Genomic DNA, 21,653 nt, shown 5'->3' on the forward strand with positions numbered 1-21,653 from the left:
TAATGAATGTTATAAATATATTAAAGTACTTTCATATGTTCAGTAAAACATGTTGATATTACATACTGCACAAAACCAAACAAATTTCCGATATTTTATGTATATATTTCAGTCTTTTAGAACACCACTATTTTAAAATATGAAATTGATTTTGAAATGACAGTGCTTATGCTCTCTTTTGAAATAAGTGAGGCTTTGTAGAGATTAATTCTTAATTCAAAACTTTACAAGGCTGTGTGACTTTTTGCATTGAACGTAATTGTCTTTTTACCAGATATAGAAATAGTTTACAGTATTATTGCATTGCATAGTTTTCAGAAATAGTTTTGACTATAACTGATTCATTTCTCAAGTTATGGATTATGGGATGTACTTGAACTTTCACGTATTCTTCACAGAACCACATGGAGCTATTCAGTCCCCTGGTCATCGGCCTTCCAGCCCTCCATTCCCTTTCAGTGGAGGAAAGACCACTAGTGGGCAGAAGTGAACATTTACTGCATCCAAACCTATTTCCCATCCAAAGTTTCCACACATAAAGTGAAAAAGTATGATCTGATCATATGTACACCTATGGCTGCACGTACATATACATGCATATAAGTAAATAACTAACCTAGAAAAAAATGTATATTAATGAGATTGCCTGTGCCTGAATACATGTTTCATGTAAGCTGTGTGCTACAAGTTAGTCTGAATTTTTCCTAGCAGGTGCATTTAAAAGTGAGCTGGAAATGAGGTATGATTATATAAATCCCTAATTATGCATTTAATCTGGTCTGTTACATTTATTAAGACCTTTACTATCTCTTACTCAGCACAAATAATATTAAAAAACCCTATAAAGAATAAATGAAAGCTTTCACAAATAATTCAGATATTCCTTAAATCTTTCCTAAAACAAGAAATTAAATTAAAGTGTAGGGTCTTGATTTTTATTTAAGTGGGGTTTTTTAAGTTCAATTTAGCTAAAATTAACACAGCAAAATCTTGATCATAGAATTCATTAGCAGCTTAACTCACCATCATATTACAGGTTCTTATAATTCTGCAGTTATCACTGTGTTATACAAACACAGGCATCAAAATATTAATAATCAAAGTAGTTGAACTGATCTCTTCAAAAGGGACAATCAATTTCTCATACTAATTTCTGGCATTTATAAGAAAAATTAGAAGCTTCCAGAAGACTCAAGAAACAATATTGTTAAATAGTATTATCTATCAGAATTCTGGCATAAAAGCAGATTTATGTCTGTTAAGTAACTTAAAAGCCAAACAAACAAATAAACAAAAGATTAAAACAAAAAAAAATTAGATACCCAACCAAGTCAGTAATACGCACACATATGTTCTGATTGGATGTCCTGAGCTTGGACTGTCTCCTGGACTTTGACATTAATCTTAGGAGACAGTATACTTCAGTAGATCTTTCATGTGAAGAACAACCAAATGCTGAAAACATTTAAATGGCATTTAAATTACTCCTATTTTCCTCCCTTCTGTTCTTCCTTTCCAAAAGATGCTTTGTTATGTATAAGTAATGTAAAATCATGAGGGAGTTAATACTTTCCTTTTGTAAATAAATGGTAAAAGTTCATTAGCTCAAATGAGCTCCACTGAGCATCAAATGATCTATATGTGAGATGTCACAATATCTCTTTGTACTAATGAAGGCAAAAGGCTATTTGCTAAGCTTTTAACAGTCATTACTAAACATTTGATAAGAGAAATGAAATATAACTAATTTAATAATTATGCATTTCTATAAAAAATGAATCTTTAGATTTACTTACTAAAAGACTATTTTTATCATGTGTCCCACTTTGCCTTGTATACTGACTATGATAGAAAAACGTCAACCTTCCTGTTCTATTTTTTTTTTTTCTTATTACGAACTGGTATTTTTTGGATGCATTTAAAAAGACTCAACAGAATCAATGTACAAAGTGAACAGCCTTTCAGTTTTATGTGTTTGAATGCCTGTTTTGTTTTTTTTTTGAGAGACTCATTTGAAATAAAGATGATAACTCTAGCAAAGAACAAGAAATTGATAGCAGAAATATTGTAATAACCTACACTGAAGGAATGGATCATACCTGAAAAGAAACTGCACAAAATCATGTATTTATCAAGGTTTTAAAAATATGGAAAGTCTCATGCTTCACTCAGTTTTGGTTTGTTGTTTTTTTTTTTTTTCATGTATTCTATCTCATTTTCTATTTACAACAGAGTTCAGCCACAGAGGAACACATGTAGGTTCTCTGACCAGATGTCTTCTTTTTACTGGAAACAAAATCTGACAAGTAGTCACAAAACGAAATTGCTAAAACAAAATGTTCTGGAATAATGTATGAAATAGAAAATAATAACTTGTCTAGCTAATTTGGTATTCACCCACTAATTTTCTATGAAATACACAGCAAACTGCTAAATTGCTAGTTCTATAGTTTAAGCTATTACTTAAATCTGCTTTGGTATTAGAATAAGGGACAAAAGCTATCGGTGTGATATCTGCATTAAAAAAAGCTCTAGCCATTGTCTGAATTCTATTCCAGTGAAAATGACATAAAAATAAAATAAAGGATATCCCTCATATATAAGAGGTATATGTGAGACATATACACACATATATAAGATACATCTGGAAGTCTCCAACTGGCTTCCATGGAAGAAATCCTGCCCTTACAAGTTGTAGTTGAGTCATGTGAAGGAATCCGTAATTATGTGAATATGATATTAGCAATTTATACTCTGTTATCCAATAAAACTTTAAATTCTCCCACCAAAGCCTCTGAAAGAACCTATCCATTTTTAAAGGAAGAGGAAGACCTTTAATGAATTAATAACTAGTTAAAGGACAGAAAAAGCATTGGAATGAATGGTCATTTTTCATAATGAAGAGACCTCTACAGAGGCATCCCTGAATAATCTGCATTGCTGGGTTTGTTGTTAATTATTTACCCTAGAAAAATGAGAATGTAAAATCTTTTATTTAAATTATTAACAAAAATAAAATCTAACCTGATCAAAGAGGTATAAGAAAGATCTCACATTTCTGCAAGACTGACTAACATTTTTGAATGTTAACAAAAGTAGATTAAATTCAGTGTTCATAACTGTAGACTTAAGCAGACTGGAAAAGAATCACCGCACATGAAAAACAGTAGATTGTAAATTGGATATTACCACTTAGAAGAAAACTCTGGATTCATTGTGGATAATTTTATTTTTCATAAGAAGTTCAGCAAAACATTTGATACTCTTTCCTTATGTTAATATATGTTAGCAGCCATTTCCTAAATTAGGTGCTGAGATCTTTATTTGGCATCAAGTTTTTGTCTTCAACTTCTCAAAAAAAGGTGATGTAATAGTGATTTAATTTTGATCCTATTTGTTTCAGAATTCACACTTTGCTTTCTTAATAAAGGTCATTATCTTCTTGAAAAACTTAAAATACAGGTACAATTTCTTCCTGAGAGTTTTTCAGTACTTTTATTTTTTGATAATGGAAAATTAATCTCTTTGTGTACATGTCTATATGTGCTCTATAATGCATAATATAGAACCACACTTGATTGTACTTAACAGAAACATGTCTTACAATCTTCTCTTGAATCACATGCCACAGACTTAAGATGAGGCAGAGCAGATGCCCTGGTGAGCATCATATCCCTTGCCCTGTTTTTCCTGCATTGTGTATTCCTTTAGTAAGTCAGGTATTGCTAATAACTTACAACTCCACTCCTTACAGGTGTGAAATGAAAAGTCAATTTTTAATAATTTTATTTAATCAAATCTTCTGAAAGCACCCATGAAAACTTGTATGCAATGAAATAACAACCAGACCTCTATAAAAGAAAAAGCTAGTATACAGAAACTGCGCAGGGTGCCAGAAATCTGGATAACTTGCCTCCATAAAAGCTCACAGTAAAGACTCCATGAATACCCTTAAAGATTAAGACAATTTGTGGCTGTCTGTTTTACTTGTGGGAAAACTTGGTTGTATACTTCCTGTAGAGGCTATACTCTGTTATTTTCCAGTACAGCACAGTACATACTACAGCCATTATATGGACTTAACAGGAGAGACTGACTTGGGTCATTCGGCATGACTAGCAATTTTATTATGTTTGCAGTTTATAAAGCAGTATTTTCATGAGGCAATGACAGCAGCACAGCCCAATGCTGTAGAATGTGAAGAAAAAGGAGAGGAAAGGGTGAGAGGAAGAGAGTGAGGAAGATCTTTTGGGAAGCTGTTGCCTTTGTTCTTCAAATTAATGCTTGCACAGTCAGAGGAAAGGTGGTCTGTATTTCACACCACTGTAAACCACAGAGCAATTGAGGCATGAAGAGGAAGCAAAGAAAAGACAAATCAAAACAGAACATCTCTCATTTCAGTCCTTTAAGCTCTTTCTGAACTGAGGATTGGACACGAAAACATTGGATAGCCATCAATCATACATGCTAGCAAGGAAAGATTTTATTAATATAGGACCATCAAACAGCTTTAAGCAGCCTACTTGCAGCTGGCAGAATTTGGCATAACTGGACTACTTCATCCAACTGTGACCAAATCCTTTTGGTCTCACGGATAATTCTTCAGGTAGACTTCCTTAGAATTTTTTTTTTGTTGCTATTGTCATCATTTGTGGTTTTGGTTTTAATTTTAGTGGGACCACTGCAACCAAGCCAAATCATAGAGACAGTTTGAATTAACTGAAAAATTGTTCAATTGATATCCTTTAACCCCCATGTCAAAATGGGATTTGCAAAGACTTCAATCTCAGATACGTACCAATCATTTCACCCTGATACTTTTTCCTTAAGAATTCTTTCTTGAAGGTAAAGCTTTTATTATACCAGTGCTTATTCCAAAACGTATTTCTCCTTGAGTGATGATGTTTTTAATTGACATCAGTAACATGCAAAATGAAAAGAAAAAAACAAAAACCAACAACCAAAGACTTGAAAACATTTAATATGTTCTGTGCTTGGTATTATTAAAGTAACCTTTTCCAAAGGTTATAACTAACCTTTTGACGGCCTTTTTTGTCAAAAAACTGAAGGTTGACATTGAAGCTGGTTCTTGTAACATGAAATATTCACAAATGACTCCACTACTTTCTTCTTTGTGCTAAAGAACTCCTTTCAAAACATTCTTATTCAGCAACTATCTTCTGCTGATGTATTAAACTTTTATATCAGAGTTAAAGTTTTATAAGGCTTAAGGTTATAAAATATTAAGACAAGAGTTGAGCTTGTGATAAGTTCTTTTTTAAAGAGAGTAAGTGTATCTACCAAAAATGAAAGAAATGTACATTATATTATCTTGCTGCTTTAAAGAGATGCTTTTCTGATTATTTTTCCCCTTGTTGTATTTATTATTGTTAAATGCATAACATTAAAAACAAACAAACAAATAACAACAACAAAACATCTTTGCGTTCCAATAAAATGAAATTGTTACAAACTTTCTTTCAAAACTTTCAATTAGTTGGTCTTGACCAATCCCAAAATTTAATCAGGCACTACTGGTCGCTAGAGCTCAAATGTATTTTAGTCAAAATTAGTAGGGTAATTGTCAGTAGCTTCTCTTACCAAATGTATATTCTGCATCAGATCTGAGAATATTCTAAGAAAAAAAAAAAAAAGCATCTGTAGACAATCCTGGTTTAATTCCAGACCAATAGTGTGGAGCAGAGCTCTTCACTATAAGTTTTTGAGCAAAGTAAATAAGCCATTCTTTCCAAGCCCAACTCCCTTCACATAACTTTTCAGACCTAGATGTAAATCAAGAATATTGGATAATAAAGGACAACTAAAATCTTTCATTCTTCTCTTTTATTGAATAAAGTGAAACTCTTAACATTTAAAAATTTCGGTATTAGGATATGGGCAGATGGTAGCAAGTGAATAAGTTGACCTATCTTAAGATATTAATACTACTGTTTCTCAGCTGACATACAATAACTGTCCCTGCAAATGCTCCTAAATTGATGCATCTATAAAGTAAAATGAATTAAACTGCCATGACAACAGTAGCAGTTCACATTCTCGTACAACTATTTTTCAGCTGTTTCGTTTTATACTTCCCCGGTCCTTTTGTTTTTTTCTTAGTTAAAAAAATCATTACACTGATTTACAGTCACAAATTAAAACATTAGAGTTCTAGCAAACACCTGTGGCAGGTTAGTTTTTAATAAAGACTTGCTTGTTAATATTTAAAGTCAAAACTCTTCTATATGCAGGAAAAAATCACACTGTAATAAAATTAAACAAATATGTGAGCATCAGAGCTAGTGAGTCTTGATTTTTTATATGCTTTTGTTCTTTCAGTTGAATTAGAACAAGATTTTCTGTTATCTCTTCAGATATATATTCTATCCTTTAACAAATCATTTTGGTGATGGTGTGTAGGCTGCCATGTTCAAATGATAGTGGTTTACGGAATTTGTATAACCATAATTATTTTGGGTACTTATATATTTTTTTTTTTTCCTGAGGTAATAATGAGAAAAGGTTGGGATGCAAGAGCTACAATGCAAATTATACTGAGATGGTATAAAATGTGATTTGAAGGGAAATCACACTTAAAACATGCACACACACACCCAAATGTTCAGTGGTTAATGTATTATGTTCATACACTTTTATTTCATAAACTTATCTTGCCACCTTCAATTTGGTGGTGAATCTATAGTAGGTTACCAGTAGTATTGTTTGAGTATCAGTAACCAAATCTCATCCAAATAGTTGAATGTCAGACACTGGCTCTTGCATAACCATTTGAAACTCTTTGGACTGTATAATGAATTTCTGTTTTCACTTTCTAAACTAATGAACATAACTTTCATAACACAGATAGAGGACTCATTTTTTGCAGCATATGTCACATCTTTGTTCAGATAAGCTATATTCCGCTGTTGATTCCATTAGGTTAGCTAGGTAACTACTGGACTACATGTCTTTCTTTAAATGAGTAAAATTAAAGTGGACAAAATCTTACTTATAAACTAATACATCACTCTAAAAGAAAGACTAAAATAGCTTCATCAATGATGACTGCCTGCATTTTTAGGAAAGAAAATTTGGCAAAATTGTTAAATTCTTTTGGACTTGATAACACGATACACAAAAACAATACTAAGAGAAGTTACGGTAGTCTGAAGAGGGTTACTAAAAATTTAGTAATCTTCCTCTTGCTTGCATGTCATTTCTCTTAAGTTGCCTAGTTATAATATCTAAGAATTGTTCTTCTATTTTCTGAAATTAATTTCTAATATAATGCAGACATTTAAAAAGAAATACCATTTTTAAAGGTCATGCAGCAGGGACAATACTCAGAATGTGACAAAAAGCTTAGTAGAAGAATAATACTGTTTTTTTTTCCTTACTAAGCTTTTAACAAAAATGGTATTTCTGATATAAGACAACTATGGTTTGCTCCCCTTTGACACTACATCTTACTGAGTACTTAGCAGTAATGGAAAATAAGGTTGAAATATTACATTGATAGTAAACTACAAACTTTAATATTAGACCAACTGACTATATTTGTTAAAAAGGCAAGGCATACCATAAAATTTATCCATTTAAGCTGATTACTGCTATTTAATCCTTGGCTGTTTTCAATGGTACATCAAGTACCATGAAAGTATATACACTTTTAAACTTAATAACATATAGCTGACCCAAATAAAATAGTTTCCAAATGTTTAAAACAGTTGTCAAGAATACAATTAGTGGAAGCTGTCAGAGATTTATTTTTGAAGCTCTGGCTTGGGATTTCTGGTGTGTTGTATTTTGGTTTTCCAATTACACCCATGTTTCCAATATTCTGAAACTTCCACAGTTCAGTGTGAAAATTTTCCAGACTTAAACTCTAGGAATTTAAAAAGAAACCTAATATTACAGATAAATAAGTTACAGAAAAACTCACAAAAAGGCACCTAACCTTAGAAGATTTTCTGAAAATCAGCACAACAAAGATATGAAATACAATTTACAGAAATAGTCATTAGCAACACCTGGTTTTGAGGTGTTTTTTACATTAGATTAGCTTTAGACTGAGTTTTAAACTCTGAAACTTGTCTACTGTACATGACACAAGACGTGTGTGTTTGGTTAATCTTTAACTTACATTTTTAGACACTTTCTGTCCCTTAAGAGAAAAAAAAATCTACAAAAATGTAAAAGGAATCATTAAAACTGCTGCTTACTCTGAAAGGATGCTGGAATTCAGTCTCTGACAGAAAGACTGCCTGTTACGGTAATGGTAAGGAATCTTAGATAAATTAAGTTTCACCTGCCTGTGAAGAGGAAATGTATTTTTCTGAGCTCCACCAAAGTCTCCTCCAAGTTAGTGTTTGTATGAGCAGGCAAAAAGGCAATATCATTATCTGTATTTCTTCCAGTTAAAAATGGGATAAATAATGAAGAAATATTAAAAAATGAAAATAAATACAAATTAGTGAGGCAACTGGGGTCCATCTACATGGTATGTGAATATGCTCAAGCATGCTGAGATACAATTTCATTACAATGCTGTGGCCCCAAGAGAAAAGTTTGGGACATTTGAATAGAGGCAGCACTACTTCTGAAATTAGAATAGTTCATGGTTTCCCAGCTTGTCTATCTATATTCATATGCACAGAAACATACAGATGTGCATATGTTGAAATACATAGATTCTCCACCTTTAAAAAAAAAAAAAAAAAGACATATTGATATTTTTTCTGCTTAATTTAGGACACAATCATACTTCCTTCAAAACTTCTAGCAAACAATGTTATCTCCGTGATACTAGTCAGAGCACCTATCATCTGCTTGTAACAGAATGCACAAACCATCTGTTGGGTATTTTTTTTTCAACTGCTGTTTTCATATGCTAACATAAAAAGCAAAACAAAATAAAAATCCTGACGTATATTTGAGCTTCTCCTACAGCACAGTAACCATGGGTGGCTCTGTTTAGACTACACAAGCAGGCAAGAGAGAAAAACAAGTCCCTGAAGAGTGAAGTTATTTGACTTCACCTTGCAAAATAACATATGCCTAGATACGCCTCTGTAGTAATACAACAATTAGTCTGCAGGGGGGAAAAAAAAAAAAGAAAAAAAGAAAAAAAAAGAGTTCTTCCCACAATTCATTCGTGATATTAATTAATCTGACTGGTTTTCAGTCTTCTATATCTTGAACTTTTTCACTGATCTTTTCAAACTGTTCTTGTGTCATGCACAGAGGAATTAAATTTAATGCCAGACAAAAGATTTAAGAAACATCTGTATCAATTCTTAGTCAATGATATTTGGAAAGAAACCTTCCGACGATATTTACCCTTCAGAAGGAAGCGTCTTAGAAAGGGATTCATAAGACACGGCAAATTCCTTCATTTCTTAATTACTTGCTGCCTTTTTTGCTACGTAATTCCCAATCACCACTACAAAGGAAACAGGACACTTCAGACAGTAATCTCCTTGAGTAGAAAAGCATGTTTGATTATTTCCAGAGTTACACTCTGAATGCTGTGTACTGTATAATTATGAAAGTGTCAAGAATCCAGCACATAAAAAGACCTTATTTCAACTCTGAGCTTTAGTAATACTTGAAGCCTGTCATGAAAACAATGTCACCTGAAGAGAAATCAACCTAACAACTTTGATGGTGGGGAGATAGATGGTACTAAAGAATACTTAGTGTTATTAGGAAACTATACAAAAACTATACAAAACTATTTTTAAGTCTTTCTTTTAAGTCTTCATTTTGTATCTAATATACTATTTGTTTCTGGAAGCAAAAAACTTGATATTTTCTGCAATCTTTTAAAAATGATACAAGGAGAAATAGGATATTAAATGGACTCATTGGAGGAATATCAATGAAGATGACACACAAAAAAGGAACACACTAAATTTCATATCTATTTAATATAACTTAAAATTTTAGAGTTTGAGGAACTAAACACACAAGTTTTGATTACACACTTTAACATCACTTTTATGAGTACTATGGATAAATTTTATTTTACTATAACATTTATTTGAGGAAGGTATAGAGTCTTACCTTTAAGGACTCAGACTCTAACCAGCTAGTATAATTTCTTTAAACTCTAAGATTGTTTTCAGTATGTCTGTTAAATGCCTAATATGATGGGGATTGATTTTGGTTATGCATAATTAAGAGATTCAAAGAATGTTGTAAAAATGGGATGATAAGAAAAAAACTTTTAATCCTCACATGAAAGGTTAGGATTTTTTTAAAACTCCCTGTCAGCATCTGTAGCCAATCTTTTCATAGAAAGATATTGACTTATAGTTTGTGAGAGATTATTCAATGCACTTTTCCTTCTTCAAGGCAAATGGGCTGTCATGCTTAAACATGTCATGCTTGACAGACGTATGTCTAAGCTGTTCTTCTAATCCTGGATATCAAATAGTCCACACCACTCCTAGGAAATTTGTTCCTGTGCATAAGTATCCATAGAATCAATTTTTTAAGGATCATCTCGTGTAATTTAAATTCTTTAGATCTTTTCCAAATTTCCTTTCATAGGAAGAGTAGATGAATATTGTTATCAAATATAAGAAGGACATGGACCTGTTGGAGTGAGTCCAAATGAGGAACATGAAGATGATCAGAAGACTGGAACACCTCTCCTATGAAGACAGGTTGAGACAGCTGGGTTTGTTCAGTCTGGGGAAGAGAAGGCTCTAGGGAGACCTTAAAGCAGCCTTCCAGTACCCAAAGCAGGGCTAAAAGAAAGCTGGAGAGGGACTTTTTACAAGAGCATGTAGTGGTAGGACAAGTGGCAATGGCTTTGAACTGAAAGAGGATAGATTTAGATTAGATAGAAGGAAGAAATTCTTCACCATGAGGATGGTGAGGCACTTTGAACAGGCTGCCCAGAGAAGCTGTAGATGCCCCATCCCTGGAAGTGTTCAAGGTCAGGCTGGATGTGGCTTTGAGCAACCTCGTCTCATGGAAGGTGACCCTGCCCATGGCAGGGGGGTTGAAACTAGATGATCTTTAAGGTCCCTTCCAATCCAAACCATTCTATGATTCTGTGATTTTGTATTCTAATTCTCTCCTGTAACGTATTGATGAATCCTCTAAGACTCTTCTCTTACATATTTAAGCATATGCTTTATTTCATTATTTAGTCATTAGTGACTAAAATGAAAGTACCGGGCCCAAAAGAAACATATGTAGAATGCCAACTGACACAACTATTGTTTCTAATTTTGCATGTGAACAAGTCTTTCCTCTTGCATCCCTTTTATATCAGTTTTCATAAATTCCATCCCAGATGAACGGTGAACAGAAGCATTCACTTTCATCTAAACTTCAGTCCTTTCCAAAACTATTATATTTTCAAATAAAAGTAAATAATGTTCTAAATTAAAATAACAAGATTTAAGACATGCAAAACTCAATTTAAGAGCATTAATTATAATGAAATATGTTGGTGAAGGTATTGTTGATTAACAAAAAATTATTGAAGCTTTTTCTATTAAAAATCTTCTGACATGTGGCAGCAGTTTGGAATCCTCACATCTGTCATAGGTGCCTAAAAATATTTTTAAAATTGTTCCCACTAACTGAAAATATTAAGAATAGTTTATTGCATATTCTTTATTTCTGTCTCCTCTTCTTTCTCCTTTCTCCTTCCTTGTTTAGAATCTTGTATATTTTGAAGTTCTGAACTTCAGATAATTGATATAAAAAGTAGGTTGCAATTGTGGATAAATTAATAATAAAAATTAAGACAAAACAGCTGGCATAAAAAAGCCAGCAGACCTTAAACATGGAAGGTGCATATTTAGCATGATGACTAGTATTATAAAATTCTGTGATAAATCATAAAAAATAATCTTTCAGACATTCACAAATTACTGTATTTCAATTGCAAGCATAAAAATACAACAGTGTGTGTGGAGATTATTAATGAATGGATATATGCTAATATTATTATAGATTTCAATTTATAAGTAGAGGAATCACAAGGAATTTAAGAAAAAGTGGTAAACCAGGTTGGCATGGAGGTCTGGATTAGTGACACACCTAATCCGTCTAAAACATAAAAAGAACCTGCATCTCCATAAGCAGCCAGAAATCTATCTAAAGAGTATCTGAAGTTAAAGTGCCACATATTCTTCCAAATACAGATGAAGTAGTCTTTTTTGCATGTTTTCTCCATACTTGAAGAAGAAATATAACACATTTTCTATGCTCTTAAAGATCTTCTTCATCACTAAACTCTAAGACATGTTGGGAGGAGACAGTTTCAACAAAACCACTCAGTACAACAAACCTACGCATTAGGTATGCATCCTTTATCTTCTCTCTTTACGTATTTCTACATGCGATATATAAGTATGAATCATTTACACACTTGAAGAATCACTACAAAGAATTAGGAGTAAGACAGGATTTAGTCCTAGGATTATATTCAGCAAAGAGAGTATGAGTAGGTGATTATACCTATTCAGATCAAAGGATCTTTGATTTGATTTGGTTTTGGGTTCCTCTTTGAGCTTCGGACAAAGCAACACTACGATAGTAGCAATAAAGATACCATACAGTCAAAGCAATGTTGTTTGATGCATATGGTTAGAGATGGAAGAAGGATAAAAGCAGATGACAGGCAAATCCAACTGTTATAAAAGGTTGAACATTTTAATGTTGATAAGATACAGTAAAACAGAAAACTTGGCCAATGCATTTTGAAAAAGAATGAATGGCATGTGATGCATTCCATGCAGTGAACCCAGCCATTTATTAGACAATAAAAAAACACCTTAAGATTGGACAGTCAATTCCATGTGATAAAGATTATTGGTTTAAATTCAAGAAATAATTTTAAATGGCCTTTTGAAAAAGACTTTTCCATCTTTATTTAATACTTATGTTGAGATAATGGCAAATGCTGAAACAATGCCAAAGACCAAAAGAAAACAACTCATTTTCAGTCAGATCTAATTTTAATTGCTTAATTTCTAATGTTCAGTTTAATTTTAACAAGCTGAAGCAAATATTTCCAAACTGTGGAATACATACCACATTGAACTGTCTTAATTCTATCTGCACATTTCTGTTGGTTTCTTTCTGAGAATCATACACTCATGCTCATCCTTTATTTCCCATTTTATTTCATTAATTAAAGTCAATATTTTTCATGTGAAAAATATAATTAGCATGAACTCCTGTAAATTTATACCCTTAATCTGGAGTAAAAGCAGCTTCTATATAGACACTAGTCTAGGATATGTGCCTTCTGACTTCTGTAAGTTACCCCTAGGACTTACCGTAAATCTTTTACTTTAAAGCCTCCAGACACATCTATCCAGGCGGGTCAAGTAGAATAGACCAAATTCCACATGAAGTAGTGAAAACAGAAATATAGAGATGAGAGGTGCCTAAGTGAGTGAAAAGATGGGTTCTGGATCCTAACTGCTAGAAAAGGTACATGTGACACAACCAAAACATGGCAGGGAGATATGCAGTAAAGGACTTAAGAGTGAAGAAATAGGAGGTGTTAATAGCAATGCAGCGTGGAAAACCAGGCTCTACATGACAATGACCTGTGTTGCTCTGAATATGTATCTTTATGGCTATATAACTGTAACGCTGTCTAAATTCACAGTAATCCTCAGCATTGCTGGTACAAATAAACAAGACCTAAGGTGGAAATAGGACATATGGAATTACATACGTTACAGGTAACATGGAATTTCTTGTAGTAATAAAATAAATGAAAACCACAGGCAAAACCAACCTGATTACATTGAAAATATGTATTGAAATTTTCAGATGAATCTTAACATTAATTTTAGAGAAACTTACATTGTTTTGTTTATTATGGAATAAAATGCAATCTTTTCTTATTTACTAATAAATTAGTGTTGTAAAAGTGTATATTATTATAATGTTCTAATCTGTTATTACACTTAAAATTAAAATTTTTTACATATTTTGAAAATATCAAAAATATTACTAGAAAAATATCTAAACAAAATTTCAATCTTAAGTAAAAGTTACAAAAAAATCATAACATTTTAATATTTTGGATCTGTATTAGTCTTAAATTATTGGTAAGCTATGATTCTTTAAAATAAAAATCAGAAAATGTAGGCACTACTGAAATTATATTTTGGGCAAAGTTTAGGATTGACGATTTTGGCATTTTTTTCAATATTATTGGGGATGACTACATTGTTACTTACCTTTCTGTGAAAGCTGCAGCAGTTCTCAACTTTTGAAAGGAGAGATTTCCTCTCAGAAACTTTCAATGGCATACATCAAGCTACTTCCCTAGTGCAAATAGCTTAATTTAGGTCATCAATAGGGTATTCTTAAAAAAAAATTCAAACAATACTGGGAAATTTGTATATGAGGAAATTCTACAAAAACACCACAGCATAATATTTAAGGAGTAGTTTTCACCTAAAAAAATGCAACTTTGAGATATAAAAGGAAAGACCAATCTCTTAAGCTGCTTGCAATAAGGCATAAAAAAATGTGTCACAAGGATAAGAAGTAGATTTTAGAAAGCAATGATCACGTGCTAAGAATATGTTAACCTATATGTAGTAGCACTGTCCTTATGAATTTAGCACAGATTTCAACAATATGCCCTAATTTTTTTTCATGTATACTATTTAAGTGAACTTCACTGCTCACAGAAATAGCATAGGGGAAACAACTATAATTAATTTATTAATAACTGTTCAAGAATTCAAATATTAAAAGTACATGTATATGCATAAATATATAATGCATGCATATGTATATGTATTCTACATATGTATGTATTATGTTGTTTATACAAAGAGAGAAATGCAGTTAATACAGATTTAGATGTCTGTGTGTAAATATAGACCTATATATGTCCATACTATTATTATTACAAAGTTGTTTTAATCAGAGGGAAAAAAAAAAGATATTAAGGTCACCAGTATTTCCAGAGACTTACCTATAAAGATTCAGCATCAATTAGACTTTCCAGAGATAGCTGTTCTTCTCTGTACATGCTTTCTCTCTTACTATGGAAAGGTTGAGCAGCATTTCTTTTTTATAATGCTGTTTGATGTTATCCTTAAGACAACCATAGTTTCAGATGTATTTTAGTGATTTAGCTACTCTCTGTGCAGTAGATATTTACATTGCCAATTCTTTCCTTCATGTTGAATCTTTTGGAAATATTCTGGCAAAACAGTGCAAACATTTCTGAAAATAAGTCCGGAGGAAAAAAATGTTGGTTTAGCCAATGTTTAAAGTACATGGATAACAGCAAGAAAAATAACTGTCAAGTCTTGTTTTCTAGTGGGTTTAGTGGACCCATGCTTCAGAAAAGCACCCTTACCTTTATTGGGATTGGAGATATGCTCTTTACTAATGCCCTATGAAAATCTACCAAGATTTAATTAATTCTGTCTGTCCTCTTAGAACAGTTTGAATTTGCAATGTAGACTTCAAATTATGTTCATTTTGTCGAATTTAATTGAACATTAAACAATTAAATTGGACATTTACATCCGAACTAGCCACTTTAGACTCCTGCTACACTCAGTGAAGAGAAATAGGTATGTCTGGAAGACAATTCACCTTATTCTAAAATGTGCACCTAAGAAAAAGATAAGATAAATCTCCATCACTGACAGAGTGAATTACTCAAACTTAGGTGTCTTACTGACCCATTAAACATAGCAAATGGTACCATTAACTTGGCAGCAGTGAGGAAACAGGTCAGAGGAACACAGTAAAACTAGGAGCTGGGGAGAAAACATACGAATGGGAATTCTATTAGGATTCCATTTAAACTGACAAAGGAGCTGGAGGAAGGTGTAAAGGATACTGCAATTCAAACATTGGGAAATAATGGCAGAGAAACAGAAGAATGAGAAGTCTGATAAGACTGGGGGATAATTGGACTTGATTTGTGAAACTACCTAGGAAAAGATACAGGAAAGAATGGACAGTTCTGCATTAAAGTAAGTAACCTGGTGAGTAAACCAAAGAGGTAGATTGCAAGAGAAGTCAGTAAAATCAAGTAATGCTGTCTGAGTAAGGAGCCTAGAATTTGAATAAGGCAGCCAGGAATAGTTTGAGACTCTGTAAAGGAGAACAAAGCTAGGATAAGATCCAGAAGGAGAATACAAAATCAAGTAAAAAATAGTTTAAGGAGTATGAAACAAAATGAAGTTCGGGAGCATCAAGAATTAAAATGTGTGAGTCTGTGCTTGCCACTGGGATCTCAAATGTAGCAGAAGATTCTGAAGACTTGGTATCCCTTTAGCTGTCACATTTCCCAGACTTTCTGCAGGGAGAGTATACAATCACTGTTTAATTATCCACACAGGAAATATGAACTTTCTTTTGCTCTCAGTTTTCTATCAGTGCAAGTGGCAGCGATTTATACAGTGAATCCTCATTTCAGTCCTGCATCCTAGTGGTGGACAAAAGAAATGACAGCACATGAAGTGACGTGTGTTCTGCTTCCTTTGTTAAGAAACAAAACTGCTAAACAATCAACATTAGAAATGTTGTTCTGATAGTAGTAAAGCCAAAGTCTACACAATTAGGAAATTCAGGAATTAGATTTTCTTTGTAAATTTAATTGAATGCCATCTATGTATACATACAGTCTTTGGCTATATGATCATGTACTATTTTTATCACCAGATTGTTTTGCATTTCATACACAGAGCATAAATCCTCTGAGAATGAATCAGAATTTTGGAGGAGAAAGGTCTGTGGTCTGTGTTGTGTAAGAGCTCTGCCTTTTTTCTTGTGCAAGGCAAAAGTATAAGTAAAAAAGCGTAAAAATTATATAACCATTTTTAAATGTTTCATAATCGAGTTGAAAAGATAGCTTACGGTAAAGACAAACGAATTATTCTCTTCGGATTCCATAACCTAGAAATGCAGAGTTGTGTGATCTGTATTCCACCTCTAGCATTAAATTACATTCCTGACACAGCAGTCTATATGAGATAGCCAGGTCAATGGAAAATGTAAGCAGACAAAAATTTGGCATCTATAGTACCGAATTCTAGGATCTGGCTATCACAGTAGTACCCACAGTTCATGTTTTGATATCTGAACAGTATCAAGAGCATAGCACCTCAGAAAGGCCATAGCCATGTTCAGTTGAGAAAATACTTCAAGGTGTGAGAGTTCACAAGGTAGACTAGGGAAGGTGTCTTGATTCCCCTCTGTTTGCAGTCTCCAGTATTGAGGTCAAAGCTGTAAGCGGGAAACTCCGTTTACTTAGAAACCAGAATCCTCTCCAGACTAGACACATATACAGCCATAAAGCAAGCACTTAAACTGTACATTTTGATATAAATTTTATCTACATTTTCTAAAATGATTAAAATATTTTCTCATTAAATTAGAAATCTGCACTGAAATTCTTGTTCTTCCTGATGAATTTCAAACTCTTAACTTTCTACAGCAGCATTCTAACCACAAGGTGGTGGATTGGTAAGAGAAAAGGAGGAAGACTTGTAAGTGAGAAAGACTAAAGGGCAAAAGCATCAAAATACAAGATTTGAGGGGTCGAAACGGAAAAATACAATAGAAATGTTTATCTAACAGTTTTGATTCTATAGCTAAAACCAGACATTTTTATGTTCCTGATCCTACCCTGATCATTACTATTATTTCTTGTCAAATAATGATTTGATATAAGTTAAATAAATATTTTTGAGCATAGAGTCTTGTAAACCAAATCGCTCAGTTAATGTTGGCATTACAAAATTATGTTCTCACTTTTTAACCTTTTGGACTCACACTAATTCTGATTTTTTTTTTTTTTTTTTTTATTTCCCAGTGACAAATTCAACAGAAACAGAAGAAAATGCTTTTTCCTCATTATTTATTCCAGTGAAACAAGATATGAGTGTGAAACTCTGCGGTGTGAGGAAGCGACAGAACTCAGCCCTTTCACTTCTTGCTTTACAGTACACTATTATACAGTATCTAATAGAGGGAGGACTTGCCACCTTCTTTCAGAAGCTGTATTTTCAAAAACTTCTGTTCTGCCAGTGCTTGTGTTATATGTGTGAGTCACATCTACTATATCCTTCCTGGAGATGTCTCTTAAACAAAACATTAATTGAATCTTGTGTTCATCATTCCTCTTGCACATGGGCAGAGGAGTCTGTGACTGGTTTGAGGAACGGCTCATCATTTACTGGTGTACCTGAGAACACAGAAAGTAGTAGGAGCAAAACGCTACATGCTCTGAAACCAGCAATTCAACTCTCTTTTGCTTTATCCCACTCTGTTTTGCTCCTTCATTGTAAAACAGGGTGGTTATAAGGCTAAACACATGAACAGTTTGTGAGGCATGTACCAAGTATAGTGGTGAACCATGCTGAGGGCTCCTGAGTAATCACATCTTCATAGGATTTGGACAGTGTAAAGCAGGTAAAGCATGCTACCATTCACTGAGGAAGGAGGAAAGACAATACCAACTCAGCTTATTAAGTAAATACCATTCATGTTGAGGGTTGATTAATATGTCACACAAAGAAAGCTATCATGATTATGCAAAAACTCCATTATGAACTCATAGGAGCTGTTGGCTATACAGGAAATCTTAGCACTGGTATTTTCGAACTGTTTTGTGGTCAATTTATAAATCTTAATTGCAAATTCATTATATAGAAACTTTTTTCTAACATCCTTTTCTTATATAGTTAAGATCAAAATAGAATCTATGTTTAAATCTCTACTGCAGTTACTGCCAAATTTGACATGCAAACCCTAAAACAATTTGTTATGCAAGTTGTCAAGCAAAAAATTTCAAGCAATCAGATAATATTTTAACAGTAATTGTTCACTGCAAAACACTTTTTTGTTTTTACAAATATGGAATGTAGAAGAATTATGTCAGTACTTTATATCACACCTATAGTCTAACCCTTCAGTCTTAATGCTAATGGGACTACGCACGTAATCTTATTTACATGTATGTACACCTGTACAATAAATATGAAAGGATGTTCTTTAGAGGTATACAAAACTAAATTAATAAAGTAGAATACACTTGTTTTTACCCAACCATCCTCTCTCATTATATAAATTCCATAATATCTAACAGAATATGAAAGGTCAAATTAAGAATTCAAGTTCATTCAGCTAAATGTTTAACTTAGATGTGAAAACAGAGTAACTACAAATCCACAAATAGCCAAAGCCAGGAATTCTACACAGGAGATAGGCCGAAAAAGGATTCCAGTACAGGATGACTGTATCAAGCAGATAGGAGCAACCAGAAAACAAACAAACAAACCCCACCTCTTTTGGGGATAAAAGGATCCCAAGCAGAAACCAAAGGAACAAGAAAAAAAAAAGTGTAATTTCCACTTGTACATACATATTAATAGTAGAAATAACAAATTTATTAATGCCAAGTATAAAAGCAAAGCTGCCTTGTAGACTTGCTTCTCATATTATGTCCTACTGCTGGGTTACTAGCTAATACTGCCCAGAGATCTCCTGTTCACAACATCTGAAATATTGTGAATGTGGTCTGTATTGGGACATATCCAAGTGCTGAATTCTCATCATTTTCACAAAAGAAAAGATTAGTTTTCTGAATAATCCTAAACTATTAAAGTAGTTGCTAAATACGTACAGGATAAAATATTAAGGAGATCCAGGAATTAAAAATTTTACACTCCCTGTACCAAATATCCAGGTGTATGTGTAAAGGTTTGGTGGAAGTTCCATGTATTTGTTTGTTTATGTATTTGGTAGTATCTATCGTTCCAGACTGAACGGTACTTTACATATCCTATAGCAATAATAAAGAAGTAGGCACCATTTACAAAAAGATTAATTTCTACAGAAGTAGTGAGACATAACTTGTCAGGGCATTCATAAGAAGATTGTTGGACCACAGAGCTTTCAAGTACAGCACTGCCATTTTTGCAGCACTTGACCATCTCTTGCCATAGCATTCAAAATTCATACATGTGAATGAAAGATGGAAAAAAGAGAAAGTATCAGACTCTAAAACTATCTTAAGCATTTTCATATCTCAAAAGGTGGCATTTTCATTAATAATAAATGCTATCTCCCTGCCTTCTGAACAAATTTCAGCATATGGCTTCAACTAGACTATGAGCTGCTGATGACTATATGTGTTGTTCCAGTAGCAATGAATAAAGAACATGGAATAAATGGATTATAAAAATCCAAAATCAGTAAGGACAAATCAGATCTCTATAGTCACAGAGTACATATGTGATGAGGAAGTTAATTTTAGCAAGTCAGGGTCTTATGGACAAATTAAGTGGTGCCATTAAAATTCAGTAAGCTTCTGTCAGTATGGAGATCTCTGAAGATTCTCAGATTAGTAACACACCTAATATAAAATCTATAGAATGAGATTATATATATACTGGTTCAGAAAACTTGAAGAGATTATTTCTTTTCTTATTTTACCTGTTCTTATAGTGTATCTTACTAACATTTTGTATTGAATCCTATGTTAAGCATCTTCTTTGTGAAATTAATAACTTCTAATGTTCATTGAAACTTCAGAATCGCTGACATTTCTTTAAAAACATACCCTAAATCATTCATCAGTTATTCCACATCTGTTTAAATGGTGTAGCTCCTATGAAATGAACTGTACTAATTGACAAAACAATGAAGAGTTTTAAGAAGATAATATAAGCTTTAGACCTCTATGGAAAGGCTTAACATACTCAAGAGTTATATGTACATGCATGTATAGATAATATACTATCGCAAACAAATGCACAGTGCTATCTTTTTACCTAACAAAATACTTAATACGATATGCTTTACTTTTATCATGAAGAACACAAGCTATTCTTTTCTGTTTAGAAATAGAATTATACATTTCCTCCCATAGAAAAAGTAATACATGGCAAGGGAAATGAAATTTTTTTTTTTTTTTAACCATAGGGAGGCAGAGGTAAGCAGACTTAAAGCAACGAAGTGTTTTATCTTCAGGATTATCTGCATCACTGTATTTCTGGAAGCTCTATGTTAGCTACATTTCCCTCTTCCAATGATTTCAATTTATGTTTGGGCTGCGGGAGAGCAGGGGTGGGGGGCAGGGATTGAGAAAGAAAAGCGATTAAACATGAAGTGAAGTTTCATATGAATCACAAGCACCTGGATGTGTCTTACTTTTTCTTAAATCTTCTCAGGTGTCACTCAGTTCATGACTCACAAATTCTTGTTTTTCTTTGAGATAGGCTGTGACAAGATTTAGTAGCCGAGTTCCAGGAAGGCAGGCATTTTTACTTTTGAGCTTTCTCCTAGCATCCCAACACTCCTAACACCACCACATCCCGCTAGCGTTTTAATGAACTTCTGAGAAAGTTGTGTGGCGACGATCCCCAGCGCGGAGCGCCAGCTTTGAGAGGTGCTCCGTGGACAGGGCAGGGCAGGGGTAGGGGCACGGATAAAGGCAGCACAGGGATAAGGGCAGGGCGGTACAGGGCAGGACAGAGGTAGGGGCAAGGCAAGGGCAATGCAGGAAGGGGCATAACAGGGGTAGGGGCGGGGCAGGGACAGGGCAGGACACGACACCACGGCACCCCGACCCTGAGGCTTGCCGTTCTCACGTGGGACCCCCGGACAGCCCTCCCCGGCCGCCCTAC

The 21,653-nt window shown here is 33.5% G+C and overlaps 1 protein-coding gene across 1 annotated transcript in view; it reads right to left on the minus strand.

Moving 5' to 3' along the window:
• KLHL1 (kelch like family member 1) overlaps window positions 1-21,653 on the minus strand; it is a 213,802-nt gene that overhangs the window by 190,759 nt on the left and 1,390 nt on the right. The gene's annotated exons all lie outside the window — the stretch shown is intronic.

This window comes from Patagioenas fasciata, chromosome 1 (genome assembly GCF_037038585.1).
Source record: "Patagioenas fasciata isolate bPatFas1 chromosome 1, bPatFas1.hap1, whole genome shotgun sequence".
Lineage (NCBI taxonomy): Eukaryota > Metazoa > Chordata > Aves > Columbiformes > Columbidae > Patagioenas > Patagioenas fasciata.